General features: G+C 40.4%; 1 long non-coding RNA gene across 3 annotated transcripts; it reads right to left on the reverse strand.

Annotated features, from left to right (window-relative positions):
- Window positions 1–297: 297 nt before the first annotated feature.
- LOC311075527 lies at window positions 298–17,837 on the reverse strand. 3 transcript variants are annotated; one of them, XR_014604510.1, is made up of 5 exons: window positions 17,759–17,833; window positions 1,807–1,923; window positions 1,661–1,717; window positions 841–921; window positions 298–716 (listed from the first exon to the last, which is right to left on the reverse strand). It is a non-coding gene; the product is annotated as an uncharacterized lncRNA (long non-coding RNA). The 3 variants fall into 3 exon arrangements; XR_014604511.1 differs by lacking the exon at window positions 17,759–17,833 and having other exon boundaries at window positions 1,807–4,793; XR_014604509.1 differs by lacking the exons at window positions 1,661–1,717; window positions 1,807–1,923 and having other exon boundaries at window positions 17,759–17,837.
- Between the last annotated feature and the right edge of the window lie 1,190 nt (window positions 17,838–19,027).

The following is a 19,027-nucleotide window of genomic DNA, read 5'->3' on the forward strand; positions in this document are numbered from 1 at the left end:
TGTGGAGAGCTCGCGGAGGTGCTAATGGCTCTAATTTGCATATGAATAGCAGCGCCCGCGCCTTGCCAGAGAATAGCTTGAATTTCCTCACTCGGTATTGGTTGAAACCACTACATTTAAACAAGAAAAACCACTCGTGATTGGTTGGCAGACCTGTTACTATTGGTGACCCTGGGTCATTATAAATTTAAACCCCACCCCAAAATTATAATAATTATGGACTACACTATTACCATCATCAAGGACATGAATGAATTTATTGAGGAAAGGAAAATTTGCCAGGGACGTGCTGTTTATTCAAAGAAAGAGCTTTATTAGCACAAACACACAACTAATATCATATATGTACAAAGCATAGGAGATTTGCCCACACAACAAATGGGAAGCTCATGAGAAGCACAAAATCCTACAGCACCGTGAAGTGTCTGTTTTCTGCTTCAGAGCTGCAGGTAACTAGCGGCATTCTGTCTGAATTCGGTCCATTTTGCAGACGTCTGTGGTGCGTTGCCTTGTACTTTGGAGTCGCCTCTAATCTCGACTGCAGCGTGGCACAGAGCTCGGTGAGCTCCTGGCTGCGAAAGGACGGAGGTCGCACAATCCATCCAGACACCCCGCCGACGATGCCGTCTTCCTCATCAGACATCAGGTCTATGGCAGCGCACTTCCGAAGGCCCACCTCATCCTCAGCTAGCACACTCTTGTCTCGCTTCTAGCAGCTGTAAAAAACAATAAAGACAATCAGTACTGCGCAATGCACTGCGTATGGACAACACACATCTATTAATGCACCTGAAAAATAGTCACATTGACCAAAAACGAATCTAATCTAATAAATCTTACCCTCTTTCTTCTCGCTCGACTCGCTTCTCGCTTTGTACCTAAAGCTCCTGCGCACTGTCGCGTAATATGTCTTAAAGGCACCTGGAAAACAATTAAATGAGAGTGATATAAGAACAACATAAGTCACAGTAAAATTAAACAAAGGAGAAAAAATTCAACCGGGTGAAATTGAAGAAATACACACCGGAAGCAAACTATGCTTTTTGAAATTGGGGTTTTATTCTGACTGCTGTTCAAAATAAGTGACAGCGGTCAATGGAAGCACAATTAAACAGATAAAAGTCTGATTAAGAAAAAAGTTTGCCTTGTTTGAAGAGATTTCACAAGAAAAAATTAGATTTCACTAGTTAAAAAAAAAAAAAAAAAAAAAAAAACACAAAAAAAAAACAAGAAATTGTAGAAACAGTTTACAGTAAATTTGAAGATGATATGATATAATCAAATGTCACAAAAAGTTTAACCAGTGGATCAATGCCCAAATCCACAGAATACTTAACTCAATTCAAACTGAAATACAGTGTAATGCACTGCAACAGGTCAGATTTAAATCGATTTCTCCAAACCAAAATATGTTACAATTAAATACGATAACACAAACTGGAATACGGCATATATATGGCTGAGGTAGGCCCACGTTACAAGAGAAATAAAAGCACTTCAACAAAGCCACAACCCACGTTTAATCATGCAGAACCAGAAATATGCATTAAACCATAAAGTTATACTGTATAATCACAGAATATAGATTAAACTCATTAACAGATTTATCAAATAAACATGCCATCAGTAATTTACCCCATAAACCATGAAACGTACATACCCAATCCTTTACCGATCACCACGAGGTTCACTCGTCACACATGCGCTCCAAATAAATCTATTAAAAAAAATTTACACATCAAATGTTCTTTTAACTTTGCTTCACAACTTATTTGTGCATATTAAAGATATTGGAGTAATATTTACCAAGAAAGAAGAACGTATAACACAGAATCCGATCGATGCACGCAGTGCCGGCCCGAGCCTTTTGGGGGCCCTAAGCAGAATTTGATTTGGGGGCCCCCTCCCACCACGCGGAGTCACCTGTGCTTGACGATTATTGACACAATGTCACTCTATAATGTTACATTATAAATTAATACAATGAGGTTATGTATTAATACAAAATAAATACTTAATAAAAAATAGATACTTAAATAAAAATGTTTTAACTTTTTCTTTACTCTTTTACTAACTCTTTGAAACTTCTGAAAACAAATTGTCACAAAACATATAAAAAAAAATTATTTGCAAAATATCCTCCAACGTTTTGCAACACTTTGCAGTTTGAATGATGTCTTGTATGAACATGACGGAGTATGTTTTTATGTTTCCACTGTTCGATCGCGCCCGCGCCTCACACACACACACAACATATTCCAGCATTGCAATCTCGACATCGCAGCCTGTTCGTTATAGCCGTAATAAAATATAATAATAAAATAGTCAACCTAACATATAAAAATTACACTGCTCTGTTTAAATAGTCAGTGGTAGCCTACAATTCGTACCATTCAGCGCTGCGTAGCCTAAGCACCGCTCCACTGTGATGTTTCCAAGCACATTTTTGCGCATGTGAAGAGAATGATTTTTTTCCCTCGATATTGGAACGTGGGTGAAGTACAAAGAAGCCTATAATAAAGAATAGTTTACCATCCAAATCCATTGTGAATGTTGAAACATTTTGATTCTAATGAGAGAGATACGTGAGCCCAACGCCGCTTTCACTTTCGCTTTAAATTATTTCGTTTTGGCTTGTTTATAGTTATTTTTTTATTCTTGTTCTGTTCTGAATATCATTAAATTTAAAGGATAAATCATTGATCAAATCAAATTTTTGTGACATGGCTTAACATTACCGTGACTTTGCGCAGGAATTGTCTATGCACGCGAGGTTATGCGCATGACTCAAACACTGGCAGACACAGCAGCAGTTGTAGGCAGGTATATTGATCATGAAATCAGAATTTTCTTGTCTTGAATTATTAATCCATTCATTCATTTATGTCACTTGTTTAATTTAATTAATATGTAAAAAAAAAAACTCGCTTGGGGGCCCCCTGGTGGCGTGGGGGCCCCAAGCAGCCGCTTAGTTCGCTTATGCCTCGGGCCGGCCCTGCACGCACCACATGGAGCTCTCCTGAACAGTGAAAAATGGCTTCTCTGGTCGCGCGCACGCGTCCAGCACAAGTGAATAGTATCGCGAGAAGAGAGGGATTTCTTAAAGGGGCCACAAACATTTTTAATGCAAAATAGAAACGAGGTATATTTACACTACTACTAGGTCACAATAGTAAAAAAGTTACTTACACACAATGTCGTCATTATCAGCATCATGTCAATTGATCTAAGTAAGTAAAAATATATGCACAGAATTGAGAAAATAGTATTTATAGAGATAAATTGTAGCCTATCACAGGGCAAACATGTGAATGTTCACGGTACATTTTATGCAAACAACTCTAATCGTAGTTGTAACTCTATATGTACAGTAGGCATAATTCTTGTCATTGCGTATGTGTATGCAGCATGAGTCAAATACAATCTTCTGTTTGTGAACAGTTGTATTATGCACAGTGGTTGAGCTCTATGAGATTGTGATGCTGTTTGCATGGAATGCACATTTTACCTTTGTGGCAAAGCCTGATTGAAATTAATTGTTGAAATAAATGGTTTTGTGTATTTTTTACATAACATTGGCTATTGCTAATGACACATAGTAACTAATCTAGCTACTTTCATTAAATATATCAATTTAAGCTAAAATTTAAGAGTCTATAATTAGGCTGTACTGAGCCTGATCTATTTATACCAGAGATTTTCTTAGAATGAAGTAAATACCTTTTAGAAAAATGTTACCTGGGGTAAAACTCCCCCTGCCCTGATTTGCATTTGTATAGCTCACAGCATTTTCATTTACATGTTAAAGCCTCCCCTAGAATTAGGGGGAGGGGGGTCATGGGGGGACAACTGCCAAGCAAGGTCCACGTCAATTTCCAACAAGTCACGTCAGTTTTCGGTGTTGCCTGCAAATTGCCGTGTGCAGTCGTAAACCTTAACTTCCACGACAATCTACAGTGCCGCTTACTGACGAAAATCCCACTTTTCATGCAGTGAAGCCTGTGGAGCACCTTAAACTGAAGTAAACCATGTCTGATACAAATCGAAGTTGAATGTATTCTCTTAATTGCGCTTTGCCAGGAAACGTCCGACAATCCAAATCCTAGTTCCCCCTCCCATCCTGCCCTAATATGACTAAGTGACGGCAAGGCGATCATCTGAATATCCTCATATAATCTGCTCACTCCTCCTCTTTGATTTAGATCCCCCTCCAACCACTCCTCTATCCAGTTATTTGCCGAGAGTAACGAAAAGGAAGGGAAATGTTTCCGAACAAAGACACTGATACCTAAAAAAATTAGAACTGGGGATATTATACTCATCTACCAGCTACTCAAATGACATGACCATCCTTAAAAAGATCCTTCACCCGTTTCAGACCATTCCTGAACCATGACTTAAATGCTGTATCCATGAGTGAGGGTGGAAAGAGTGCGTTGGCCGAGATTGGGAGAGAGGACATAGCCTGTCTATTTTTGAAGTGGGTCCTGATTTGGGACCATATTCGAAGTGAGCCACTCACAATAAGATTATTTGTAAGGCGCTGCTTACTGAGTGGTAATGGCGCACATACTAAAGGTAGAGACACCGGATGAGAGGAATGTTGTTCCATTTCAACCCATACAGGTCCACCCCCCTCGTAAGACGCAGAGACGTCTATTAGTTTAGAAATATTAGCTGCCCAGTAATATTGTAAAAAATTTGGTAGTGCTAAGCCTCCCGCCTCTTTCTGTTTCTCCAGATGTGACCTCCTTATTCGTGGGATGGTCTTGTTCCAGATAAAGGTAGATATAGATTTATCTAGCTCTTTGAAAAAAGACTTTGGGATAAAAACAGGTAATGTATGAAACAAAAATAAGAACCTGGGCATAATTATCATCTTGACAGAATTAAATGGTAAAATGGTAAATGGACTGCATTTATATAGCGCTTTCACAGACCTATGGGCACCAAAGCGCTTTACATTGCCTCACATTCACCCATTCACTCACTCATTCATACACCGACGGCGGTGTCAGCCATGCAAGGCGCCATCCAGCTCGTCGGGAGCAGCTGGGGTTAGGTGTCTTGCTCATGGACACCTCGACACTTGGTCAGGTGGAACCGAGGATTGAACCACCAACCTTTCGGTTTGTAGACAACCTACATGAACCACTGAGCCACTGCCGCCCTGCCAAAATTAACCCTGCCAGCAAGCGATATAGGCAGCGCTGACCAACGGGAAAGGTCCTGTTTGGCCCTTTCCAGGGCTGGTTTAAAGTTATGCTTGAATAAATCCCTGTATTTGCTGGTTACTGAAATGCCAAGATAGGTAAAAGTGTCGCGGGTTTCTTTTAGTTGATATGCCTCAAAAGACATCTGTCGAGCCTGGTCGTTAATAGGGAAGAGCAAACTCTTATTAGGGTTGATTTTGTAGCTTGAAATCTCTCCAAAGTTAGAGATAATTTCTAATGCCTTAGGAATAGAGGTGCAAGGATCGGACAGGTACAGTATCAGGTCGTCCGCATATAGAGACAGTTTGTGATTTCCGACAGTTCAAAAACAAATCCAATATAAAATTAAATTTCTACTGGTGCATATTGGACACAATAGAACAACATTAACTTTCAATGGAGTTTCCAAACCGTCCAGTCATGCCAACAAGGCCTTAGGCCAAAAATGAACAGTGAAGTTCTAGGTTTAAGGAAATGTACATTTTAAATCAACCCGTTATGTGTTATCAAGGCCAAATCAGCCCAAAACAGAAAGTTTGTTGTGTGCCCGGTCCAATAAAGGGGGCTTATCGAGACCAAACGTCTCCTTCAGGCACTGAGATATAAAATCCGTTGCGCACTTCCCGTCCTCCTGTCTTTCCTTTATCCCGGTAATACGCAGGTTATTGCGACGCGACCGTGCCTCCAAGTCCTCATTTCGTGCTTTCTGGGTAGCGAGCTCCCTCTGCACGTTAGCCATGTCCCGCTCCAGAGCAGCAATCAGATTGGAGTGGCTGTCGGCTGCAGACTCGAGGGCAACCACCCGTTTATCTACGGCTTCACTCTTGGCGTTAGCATTATCGTTGGCTAGTTTAATTTCTGCTCTTAGCTGGTCAACCTGGTTCCGAATTTCAGCGGATTGTGCCTCTGCTTTGGTGAGCAATTTAGTTCTCAGCTCGGCGATTGCTAGGAAGATGGCCTCATGTCCGGGTCCGCGGTCAAGTGCGGCGTTAGGTAACGTTACAGCATCCGGTGCAGCGTTAGCCTCTGGGCTAGCCTTGGAGCTAACCCTTGTATCAGGCGCTTTTCGGGGGGTTTTAGACATTTTCAGCGAGCATTAGGTCAAAATGTCAAGCCTGGTGCGACGTCTTTGCTTCAATAATGAGCGTGACTCAAGGTATTTACATTAAATTGCTGCTTCTATATTTCTTAATAGTTTTGGTGAGGAGCTCGGTAAAAACACGTCATCACATGGCACCGCTCAGACCGGAAGCCTCCTCGGTCACAATAGTTACCGGTGGGAAACAGCATAGTCAGAATTCATACAAATTATTCACACATTTAAAACTTAACAAAGAGGTAAACATTGTCTGGCTCAGTTTCAAAAAGGACAAAATAGCATTCCTATGCAGCAGTATGGCACAACTCATCAAATAAAATGATGACAAAATAAATTATAGGAAATCGGAAGGAAATTTTTATACTGTAAACTTCATAATAAACTAAAATAAATAAACAACAATACAGACAGACAGACAGACAGACAGATAGATAGATAGATAGATAGATAGATAGATAGATAGATAGATAGATAGATAGATACTGTATATGCTGGGTACAATTAATGGTATAAGTTATCATTTCATACATCTATTTTCTAACTATTTTAAGTGTAACCACAACCATATTGTCATTAAACCATTTCAATTGCAAATAATGTGCTAACTAGTTTTGATTTGGTATTGACTTGCTACCTATTGCAATACAATATCGTCACACTATAGCAAAGCTCTCCCACATATTTAGCTATTGTAACTGCGCTTATTTCCGTCGTTGGTATAAGTAGCAGTGGATGGTAATAGACAAGAAATGTACAGTTTTCTACCATCTTACTGATAACGTTTCTTTAGTCATTTGGCAGTCCTGCAGCCTGAACCACTGTAGGAAATCCACCCTTACACACACATTATTAAAATAAAATAAAAAAAATCATCACCACTGAGACCCAAATCTCTACAAAAAAAAATACACACTACCTTTAATTTACGAATTTTACTGCCTTTGGCAGGAAGGATTTTTTTCCCCCCTATTTTTAAAAAACGCTGGCATCCTAAATCTCCGACCCGATGATAATCTCTCAAACTTATTAAACAGAGGATGCCCATTGTCTGATATGATTTTTGGATCTTGTTTTCGCCACTTGTACATGCTGAATCGGATTTAGAATGTCTGAGAAGTGAAGTGCAGGTGACTGTCGGCATTGGTCTGCATCTGTCGGTGCAGTGTGAATTGACCTTAGAGCCCCTTACCATAATCACAAGCTTCAGCTTCCAAACAAAGCAATTATAGACAGTTAATAATGTCATCAGTTTTACCATATCAGTTTGAGCCCGAGTCGTATTCTGAAAATGCAGATGACCAAGCCGATCGATTGGAACCTGATACTCGCACATGCACATGACAAATGCTGCCATGTTTGAAAGCACATTGGGTGCGTGCTGCTTTATATGGTGGCCCAGTAGTGCACAACACAACGAAATTCAAAAAAGGAAATACAAGATAACATCACCGCGGAATCAAGCCACAGCACAACGGAAACAAACCACAACACAATGGAAATGCTACCGCTCCTATTGACTGAGGTCAAGCCAGCCGTGGTTTTAAAAAAATCTATCTATCTATCTATCTATCTATCTATCTATCTATCTATCTATCTATCTATCTATCTATCTATCTGTAGGTTTCCACTGAATGAAGCCCTAGCTTGACACTTTGTCCACTCCCTTCGTCAGAATCCACATCAATGAATCCACAGAACCACTCGTGAAAAAACGTATCCGTTTACTCAGCATCAAAAACATCAGCACACAGGAATATTACATAAAATAAAAATGATTAATTAACGACAAAAAAAGAGGGAGATAGAGAAAAAAAAAGGTCAAAAAACTATGTGGCTCCACTCTCTGCTTACCTGACTGTTCACTCAGAAACTTTTACAATTCTCGCGAGAATATTCCAAGCAATTGAAGGTACATGCGATTTAGGTAAAAGTGCGGTAACAGTCCTCTATTCCCAAAATATCACCAATGTAATATAAATGCAGTCTAAATTATCCATACACATTTTAAATAATTACAAAATTAACTCCTTGCATTACTGTAAATATTAACTGCATCAACCTGTAAATACTGTAAATATTCCCTTCAATTTCCTCCACATAAATGAATCATGTAAATTACTATTTAACGCATAAATTAAAATTATTTATCAGTTAACTGCATTTAGGCTCCTACATTACCGGCCCCTAATTGTTATCAATGTCCTTGAAACAATTACTCAAAACTTAAATTAAAGGAGCCTACATGCTAACTAACAAACTATCTAAAGAAATCTTCTTGGTCTTCGCCCTGTACGAAATAGGGTCTTTCCTTTGAAACAGTTTAGGCTATAAATTGTCCTCGGATCCTTGAAGAAGACATAGCTTTGTTATCGGACGACAAAGCTCGCTGCTCTTAGTCTTGACTTTCACGAAGTCTTTCTTGTCAGGAAAAATCTCCACAATTCTTCCAAGTGGCCATGAATTTCTGGGCGATGTATCATCTACAATCAGCACTACATCACCAACACTGAAGTTTCTTCCAGGAGTGGACCATCGTTGACGTTCTTGGAGCTGCATAAGATATTCTTTACACCAGCATTTCCAGAAGACATCCGCGAGGTACTGGACTTGCCTCCATCTGCGGTTAGCGTACTGGTCATCCTTGCTGAACACTCCTGGGGGTAACTCAGGCTTGACCTTGAGTAACAACAGGTGGTTGGGCGTTAAGGCCTCTAAATCATTGAGATCTGAAGATGCCTGGGTGATTGGCCTGCTGTTTATGATGGCCTCAGCTTCACACAGTAAGGTATGGAGACCTTCTTCATCCAAAAGTTGTTCCTTCACTGAGATGTTCAGAATTTTTCTCACCGAGCGGATCAGCCGCTCCCAGCTTCCTCCGTGGTGAGAACCTGCTGGCGGATTAAAGTGCCACTGAACTCCCTTCTCCTGCAAGTTCTTTGCTATCTTGCTGGTGTTCCATTCTTTTATTGATTTTTTTAACTCACTGTCAGCCGACCTGAAGTTGGTTCCATTATCAGAGTACATCTCTTTGACTTGTCCTCTTCTTGCAATAAATCTTCTAATTGCATTGAGGCATGCATCAGTGTCAAGTGAAGATGCTACTTCTAGATGTACGGCTCGTATGGCAAGACATGTAAAGATGACACCGTATCTCTTTATTTGCCCTCTTCCTCTTTTCACCAGAAATGGACCAAAGTAGTCAACACCGACTCTTGTGAATGGAGGACTGTCAGGCAGAACCCTGCATCTTGGTAGATCAGCCATGAGTTGCTTACCGGCAGTTCCGTGTAGTTTCTTACAGCTGATGCACTTGGACAAGAACTTTCTAATAGCGCCGTTTGCACCGGGAACCCAGAATCTTTGACGCAGTTGTGCCAACATATGATTTCTCCCGGCATGAGCTGTAACATCGTGAATGTGCTTCAGCACAAGCATCGTGATGTGTGAATCTTTTGACAAGATGGCTTGCTGCTTGGAATCCTCTGGCATTTTTGGGCCACTGGTCTTGTGCACAGAGCAGGAAACTTGGTTCTGAAAGCCAGCTTTCATTATTCAAGAACGCTTCAACAGTTTGTCCTCTCGAGACATGATCAGCAGGATTCAGATTGGTATTAACGTATCTCCACTGTGAAGTCTGAGAGTGCTCCAGGATTGTTGTGATCCTATTGGCAGCGAAAGTCTTGAATCTGGTGCCTTCGCTGTTCAAATACTTCAGCACAGCCGTGCTATCTGTCCAAAAAATTGACTCGTTAAGTTCCAGTTCAAGCTCTTTCTTCAGAAGCTTGTCCATCTTGACGGCAACTGTGGCTGCAGTCAATTCCATTCTTGGTATGGTTGGAGACTTTAAGGGCGCAACCCTTGCCTTTGCCATAATCAGGGTGGATTGAGCTTCATCGCTTGCAGTGCGTAGCAGTAGGTAACTTGTTGTTCCGTATGCGTCTTGACTAGCATCAGCAAAATGATGTAACTGTGCAAAGACTGGCGCACCAAACTGGTTTGACTTAACACATCTGTCAACTCCAAAGGTCTCAAGCTGTTGCAATCCAGACATCCACCTTTTCCAACTCTTAATGACGTTATCAGGCAGATCTTCATCCCAGCTATACTTCTGCCGGCATAAGTCTTGCAAGATTCTTTTTGCAGGCAGTACTACTGGAGCAAGAAAACCCATCGGATCAAAAATGGAACAGACGAGGGAAAGCAGGCCTCTCCTAGTGTGTGGTCGAACTTTGAGGTTGATTTTGAACTTGAACTGATCCGTTTCGGCACACCACTGAATTCCCAAAGCTCTCTCCATTGGCAAGTTATCTTCATCCAAGTCCAAATCCTGAAAACCCTTGGCCCTTTCCTCTTCAGGAATGGAGTTGAGCAACCTTCGACTGTTACTCGACCATTTCGTTAGTCGAAATCCACCTTTTGCCAACATGCTCAAGTCAGCGCAAAGGGTAATTGCAGTGTCTTCATCTGTAACTGACTTAAGACAATCGTCTACATAAAAATTCTTCTTCACTGTTTTGGCAGCTTCTTGACCAAATTCATCCTCAAAATCTGTAGCACATTTCTGAAGTGCAAAAGTTGCAACACTTGGCGAAGACGTCGCGCCAAAGATGTGGACCAACATCTTGTATTCAACAAGTGCCCGCTCGCAGTTCCCCTCGGGCCACCAAAGAAACCTGAAGAAATCCGTGTCTTTATCGCTGACTCTGACCTGGTGGAACATAGCCTCCACGTCAGCCATGACCGCCACGGTCTCTTGTCGGAACCTTAAAAGGACCCCCACTAGCGAGCTTGTTAGGTCAGGTCCCTGTAGGAGCTGTTGGTTCAGCGATGTTCTTTGAAAGCTCGCTCCACAATCAAAAACAACACGCAGTTTTTGCTTAACTGGATGTCTAACTCCGTGATGAGGCAGATACCATGTTCGTCCCTCAGTTGGCTGACATTCAACGCTATCCAGCTTCACTGCGTAGCCTTTCTTGAGGAGGTCATCCATAAATGTAAATGTATCTTTTCCGTAGGTTCAACGCACGTTGCTCTGCGACTGATCTGTTGTTTGGCATGCTCAATGACTTGTTCTTCACCGGCAGGCAAACACTGTAATGACCATCCACGAGTTTTGAGGACTGAGACACCATGTCAATAAACTGGTGATCATCTTTGGACATTTCAATGTCTTCGTTTTGTCCAGCATCAGGAAAGTCCTGCTTGAACTGCAGTTGCCAGAGCTGTTCTAGCTTGGCTACAGAGATACGATTGGTGGTGACTCCTGTCAATGTGTTTGTCTCCCTTATACCGCTTCCACCTCTGAGTGGCCCATTTACTGTCCAGCCTAATATTGTTCTTACAGCGTATGGGCCGTCATCCCACCTGCATCCCACCTAACCACCTGCAGTGGCTCCATCGCCTTGGGAACATTTGCTCCTATGAGTAATCCAACCTCTGCTTGGATAGTGGGGAGTTTCACCTCCTTTAGATGAGGCCAACTGTCAACATCCTCTTGGCGGGGAATATTGTCTTTGGTTACAGGGATGTTTTTCTGTGAAAACACCTCTGAAAGTTCAATAAAGTGATTGCCATCCAAGCTACTGATTTCCATTCCATTCACAATGCAAGTGTTAACAATAGATTCATTCCCCATTGTTTGCAACAAGATTCTTGTATTGCGTCCGTTCATATTCAGCTGGTTTATTAAAGACTACTTAGCGAAAGTAGCTGAGCTACCTGGATCCAAAAATGCGTACGTTGTCACTGCCTTGGTTCCCTTTTGTGCTTTGACACACACTGGAATGATCGAAAGAGCACAGTTTTCCTTACCGGCCCCGGTGACAGCAAAAGTTTCTTTCATGTGTACAAGGGCACTTGAGACAGATTGCTGCTCACAACGCTCGCTTGTGGCTTCTTCTCGCAAGCCTTTAGTGTTCATGTGCAGCAGTGTGGGATGCAGTCGAGAACATTCCTGACATTGAGCTTTCTCTTCACAGCTGTTACTCATATGACCATGTTTCAAACATGCAAAACACAGACCTTTGCTTCGCAGGAAGTCAATCTTTTCCTTGTGCGGCTTGCTCTTGAGTTTTCTGCAGACTGTGAGACTGTGTTGCTCTCCCTTGCAATAAACACAAGGCTTGCTGTTTGCATCCACTAAGACATTTTGTGTTTTTGGCGTTGGTTGTTTGTCATTTTCAGTTTGGGAGGAGACAATGGCCGCTGTGAATACTTTCTTTGGTTTGAGTGTCTCTGTGTATTTTAGGTGTGGTTTCTGTTGTACTGGTTGTTTTGGCCTGGTGGTGGTTTCTTGTATGTTCCCATAGAGTGGGTGTAGTAAATATCTAACTTGCTTGTTGACAAATTCGACAAAATCCTTGTTTTTTCTTGTAGGTCGCACGCAGACTTTCTCCAAGCTTCTTTGAGTTTGTACGGCAGCTTGTTAGCTAGTGCCTTTATGTTAGCTGTGTTGTCCAAGTCTTCCATGTAGCTTATATCAGTCATTGTGTTGCAGCAGCCTGTGAGGAACAATGTGAAAGACTGCAGTGCAGCGCCATCTTCTGACTTGATTGTCTGCCAATCCAAAGCCTCCTTTATGTAGGCTTCTGCAATCTTGTAGTCATCACCGTAAAACTCCTTCAGCATTTCTTTCGCTTTAGCATAACCTGCTGAGGGTTCCATGTGAGTGCAGCTTTTTACCAACTCATGTGGTTGTCCACTTGTGTACTGCAACAAAAACTGTAAGCGATCACGACTGTCACCAGTGCGATCTTCAACTCCGTGTTCAATAGATCTGATAAAGGATTTATACTCAAGCGGATCACCCTTGAATGTTGGAATGGTGAGCTCAGGGAGTAATGTGGCTTTGTGATTCTTCACAAGGTACTCAGTGACGTCAAATTGCTGAGAGATAGCCTTGCATAAACTATCAAGCACTGGTCCATCATTGAGGTCCATGTTCGATGCAGTCAGAGCTCTCTGTGGCCTTGCTAGCTGAACCTTGTTTTCAAGATTGGACGTAGGCGGGGTGTGCTGTGTTGGTGGTTGGTACGTGGTGTTCTCCTTTGTTTCAGTGATCTGTTCATTAGCTTCTATACTGCTCTCGGCTGCTTGTGTGCACTCATATTTTTGCAAAACTTCCATTTTTGCATCTGACTCTGCAAGAGCGGTCTGCATTGCATGCATCTCCTTTCTAGCCTTTATCGCAGCCTCTATTCTTTTTTGCTCAGCCTCAAACTCCGCCTCTCGCCGCCTTTCTTCTGCTTGCAGCTGAGCTTCCCTGCATCTTTTTTCTGCATGCCAATCTGCTTCTTCTTTTTCTATGGCTAGCTTCTCTCTTAAAGCTGCACCCTGTGCCTTTAAAGAAGCACGCTCCATTTCTGCCTTTATTCCGACTGAAGATGATGATGACACACTTCCACATCGTCATCCGGGTCTGCTTGAGCGTTTCGTGGTGGTTTTTGATGATGTAGACCTACTATCTGTTGGCATTACGTGTTTATCACACTCTTCAGCCTGCTCAGAGCGTTTCATGACATCTTTCATCCATTCCTCACATTTCCAGAAGAAATCATTTATTGACTTATTTTTAAGATCAAACCAATTCTTTTGATTATCCAGGAATTCTTCTTCAGACATAAATCTTCTCAAACCAGAATTTAAGTTGGAAAATTCTTGCTGCAAACCACTGAAATCCACACGCAATTTATTTTTAACAATGTCGGCGTTTGCATCATCTTCCATTAATTGTTCAATATGCTTTATCATGCTCGTTAGCTGGGATAACTTATACCTGCGTGCATGGAGTTGTCTAGACTTGTGTTCTTCCACAGCCTTCTCAGTCATTTTTACTGTCCGTTTTTCACTGTCTTGTTCATCCATGACAAACGAATGTTTCCACACTTAGTCAATGCAAATGTCAAAACCGTAGGGTAAACTTAACACACACACACAATGCGTTCCACTTCGTCGTTCAGCCGAACGGCGTCCTTTTATTTATTTATTTTTCTCTTACGGCGGTGCGCACACCAACCGCACTCCTCGTGATTCAATAGACCCTTTTACAGCCCACGTGATCAAATAGTTGCGCGCGCATTTTGGCAACGGAAGTGGTGTTTTTCCCCACTGGCTCTAACGTGTTGGCACCTCTGAAAGTTTATCAAAACGGTTTCCCAGCATCAAGATGTCTGGTTGTTGCGTTTACGGTTGCACTAATCGATGTTGCACTAATCGATATTCCACCAAGGGGCTTAAGTTTTATAGGATTCCGACAGGATCACGGCCGTTTCAGAATAGTGGCTGCAGGCGATTAAACGTGTTGATTGGAGCGAGGACATAATAAAAAATGCTTGCGTCTGTTGTTTAATCCGCTCGCGTAGCTTGACACGCTGCTGATTCTCGCCATACTTCCGTTGCCAATATGCGCGCGCATACGTCATCGTTGTGTACAAACAGTAAAAGGGTCTATTAACGATCCACAGCAGAGCAAGGAAAGCCACGACTTACAGATTCACCGTGAAAGTTTCCTCCCTCCGTCCTTTGTCTCGAGTCAGGCTGTTCCAAAGTCCAATAATCCGTGCAGAGCAAGTTTTTTGACTAAAATGTAGGTTTCCACTGAATGAAGCCCTAGCTTGACACTTTGTCCACTCCCTTCGTCAGAATTCACATCAATAAATCCACAGAACCACTCGTGAAAAAACGTTTCCGTTTACTCAGTTAGCATCAAAAACATCAGCACAGGAATATTACATAAAATAAAAATGATTAATTAACGACAAAAAAAAAGAGGGAGATAGAGAAAAAAAAAGGTAAAAAAACTATGTGGCTCCACTCTTTGCTTGCCTGACTGTTCACTCAGAAACTTTTACAATTCTCGCGAGAATATTCCAAGCAATTAAAGGTACATGCGATTTAGGTAAAAGTGCGATAACAGTCCTCTATTCCCAAAATATCACCAATGTAATATAAATGCACTCTAAATTATCCATACACATTTTAGATAATTACAAAATTAACTCCTTGCATTACTGTAAATATTAACTGCATCAACCTGTAAATACTGTAAATATTCCCTTCAATTTCCTCCACATAAATGAATCATGTAAATTACTATTTAATGCATAAATTAAAATTATTTATCAGTTAACTGCATTTAGGCTCCTACACTATCTATCTATCTATCGTTGTGGTTTCTCTCTTTTGTGAAATCACTTCTCAGAGATCTTTGATGCCAGAAATATTAGACTTTGTTTTGCAACAAAGTCAAACATCTTCTGCAGAAGACAACTCCAGATTTTTATACCATACATGCTTTCCAAAAATGGTAACACACCGTATAGATATTTTTGGGTAAGAGGTCTTTGTACCATGTGACATACTAGAATAGAATTTTTTTCTGCTGCAAGCAACATTCCAGGTCTTTCTTCAGGCTTCAAAAAAGTCAGACCAAAGTCACAGACAAGGGAAATAATAGTATACAAACATATTGCTAAATTACTTATTCCCTAGGCTAAAGAAGAAGGCTAAAATCTTCTACATTCCCTCCTCCATTCCCATTCCCACTTTCACTATCCTTTCCCAGAGTGTAGTTTCAAAATCCAGCCTCCCTCAGTTATGCTACCAAGTGACTAAATTAAGTCACCCAATCTCCTTTCCAATGACTAGATTATGCCACCACACTCTAGAGGAGCATTCGAACCAAACATCTCTCTCCATACATTTTGCTTCCTATCAGTAGTATTTTCTTTTTCTTTCTTTAAAGAGAGTAAAAGACTCCAATCCTCCCTAATAAAAAAATAAAAAAATAAAAATAAAAAAAAACATTGTTATAAGTGTGTGTATTGGTTCAGCATTGCCTGTTATTGTCACAGTTATGTAGAGTATATCAAACATAAACCATGCATTATACTATTAAATACCAGATAGCATTGTAGAGGGTCACCCTTGGGGAGGAGTTAGGCTAGCACATACACCCAGGGTTTGACTCATCAATCATCTTCCTTATTAGAGGTACTTGAATCAACAATACAGTGTTTGTAAATATCAATTTGGTTTATAAGCCAATCTTAATAATATGTGCCATCCGAGACAATTACAAAAGACCCACTCACTAGGCCTGAATACAATTACAGTTACCAGAACACCGACTACGCCACCTTGGGAGTTTCACCCCAGGAATTATGCCTAAAGGCTACACAGGTTCACCACCAAGGCAGTTATAAATAGGAGACACAGACTTGTGTACAAAATTACAAAAGGTGCTTTATTTTAATCAGTTTAAAATAACAATCCAGTGCTTAACAACAGATTGGGGCACACACACGTACTCACGCACACACACGACAATCCACAGGGCTGCAACCTTACTTCAGGTTAATTAGGTGAAAGATAAATTTCGGTTTGTGCCACACACACGCACACTTGTACTAATGTGAGATCTCATGCATACAGCAAAGCACTGCAATCCGTGAGAAACACCACCACCGCACGTCACACGCCCTCGTCCCGAGTAAACCTGCAGCTCCTGAGGAATACACACGCACACGCCAAACATAAGTTAGTAACAAAGTTAAATTTTGCAACCAAACAACCACATAAGAGAAAACTTCAGATTAAGTTTACTAAACCATTAAGAATCATCCGAAGACAAAAATAGAAAAAATAAACAAATATCTGAAAATGGTAAGACAGCTACAACCATCAAGCCAGTTAAATCAAACCAATAATTAAATTAAGTTGAAATTATAAGGTCAGCTGACTAATCAGCAAAATAAACAATACTCAATACACCCAAGATAAATGTTTTTTTTAGAATGAAAAGGAATCAGCCACTGAATTATAACACAAAAATAAGTAAATCACAACAAAAACACAATATGAAACAAAATAAACAAATGCCCTTAAAGAAAAGAGCTCAACCACGCAAACCAAAACAAAAGAAAAAAAATAATAATATTCCACACGCCCCAATAGACGGGAGTACGCTCAAAAGCGATCCTGATGAAGACAGCACACTGGACGTGTGCTCCTCGTGGGAACAAAGCAGCGATACAGTCGTGAAAGCGAAGCCACACTTTCTCCTAAAATTTAAACAAACAATTAAAAAGAGACGGCATGCAAAATCATTCGTCGAGACTTACGAACAAAGAGATTTTGCACTTACCAGCAGGTCGTTGCGGGACTCTGACTAGTCAACACATTCAAACACTCCGTTTAAAAAGAATAATAATCCAGTGTACGTTCCTATACACTAACGCCCTAAAGCCATACTAACAGTCATTAACATTGCCAACGTAAAAGGCAAGATGAGAGGGCATGCGCACATATGAGTATAAAACTCGCTTACGGAGTGACAAAGCCACACGGGAGGGGAACAGCAGATGGAAAGTGAAGCTACCTAAACAAAACAGCTCCTGTTAGCGTTTACACATCAACTCTTAGCTGCCAATACATCACTTTTTCCTACCTGAAATGCTTCACCCCAATCACAAACCCAGCCAGGAGAAGAGACAGCACCCCAGAGGAGAGTCGCTTACCTGAGTGTGTGACGCTTATATGTGTACGTAACACGGCGCCCATTACTGACGTCACACAAACGTTATAACTCTCATGTCACAAATATATGATTTGGTTGCCCTCTAAAATTAGTTTTCATTTTCTTAATATTTTAGCATTTCCATTTGTTTTAACCGTGGTTGATCTTAACTAGTGATCTTAATATGGGAAGTACACAACAGAATAATAACCCCCTTTCAATATTGCAACTCCAAAAAACATTCCTAATTTAGCAAACTATGCTCATGCAGTATATCATGCTTTCCTCCCTGCGCAGTATTATTTGGTAAAAGTGCAACACTGATCTCCAAACATAAGTCATTCTACTTGTTTAATGTAATTGTTGCCCTCCTAATGCAGATAAGGCATCAAAATAAATCTCTGATGAGTAAATATAATTGATCCATTCTGCATTTTTGTTTTGCATGATCCATATGAATATTGATTCAAAATAGGGCTGGGTAAAAATAACTCATTTTTAATCGCTTCTTATTTTTATGACAGAATATCAATTCTTAAATTTGAAGAATCAATTTTTTTAGTCAGTCATTTTTAGTTGATGAACAAACAGAACATTGTAGTGCACCTTCTATCCAATAAATCACAATACCCTTTATGCTTTGTTATAAAGTTTCATATTTCAAATTTTGTCTATTTTATTACCAAATTTAAACAATAAATACCATTTTGACCATTTTAAATTCTATTTTATTACCAAATTTAAACAATAAATACCATTTTGACCATTTTTAATGTTGTGTGTTGTAGCTCTTCCTCCAACCTGATTGAAGCTCCTCAGTTCAAGAGGTTCTTAACTGAATACCTTTTCTTCCTTTTTACTAATTTCTAAATAAAATATCCTGAATAAACTAATCATGTCTCATGTAATCACTCAAACTAAGAAAGCTTGAGAGCAGTTACATTTACCTTAAAGTCATTCAATAAACTCAGACAGTTAGAAAAAAATAACTCTAGAAAATAACTTTTTGCACTATATTACATATTCATTAGATGCGCATTTATTTTTCTGTACATCTAAATAAATCTAACAATCTAAAAGTTTCCTCTATCAACCTTTTCAAACACAAAGTTAGCGTTATAACTTAATTATTAAAACTTCCTTGTGTGCAATTTAAGTGTTTGTATACAATTAATTTTAATCTTCAATATTTCTGGAATG

This window comes from Abramis brama (assembly GCF_963993115.1).
Source record: "Abramis brama genome assembly, chromosome: 24".
Lineage (NCBI taxonomy): Eukaryota > Metazoa > Chordata > Actinopteri > Cypriniformes > Leuciscidae > Abramis > Abramis brama.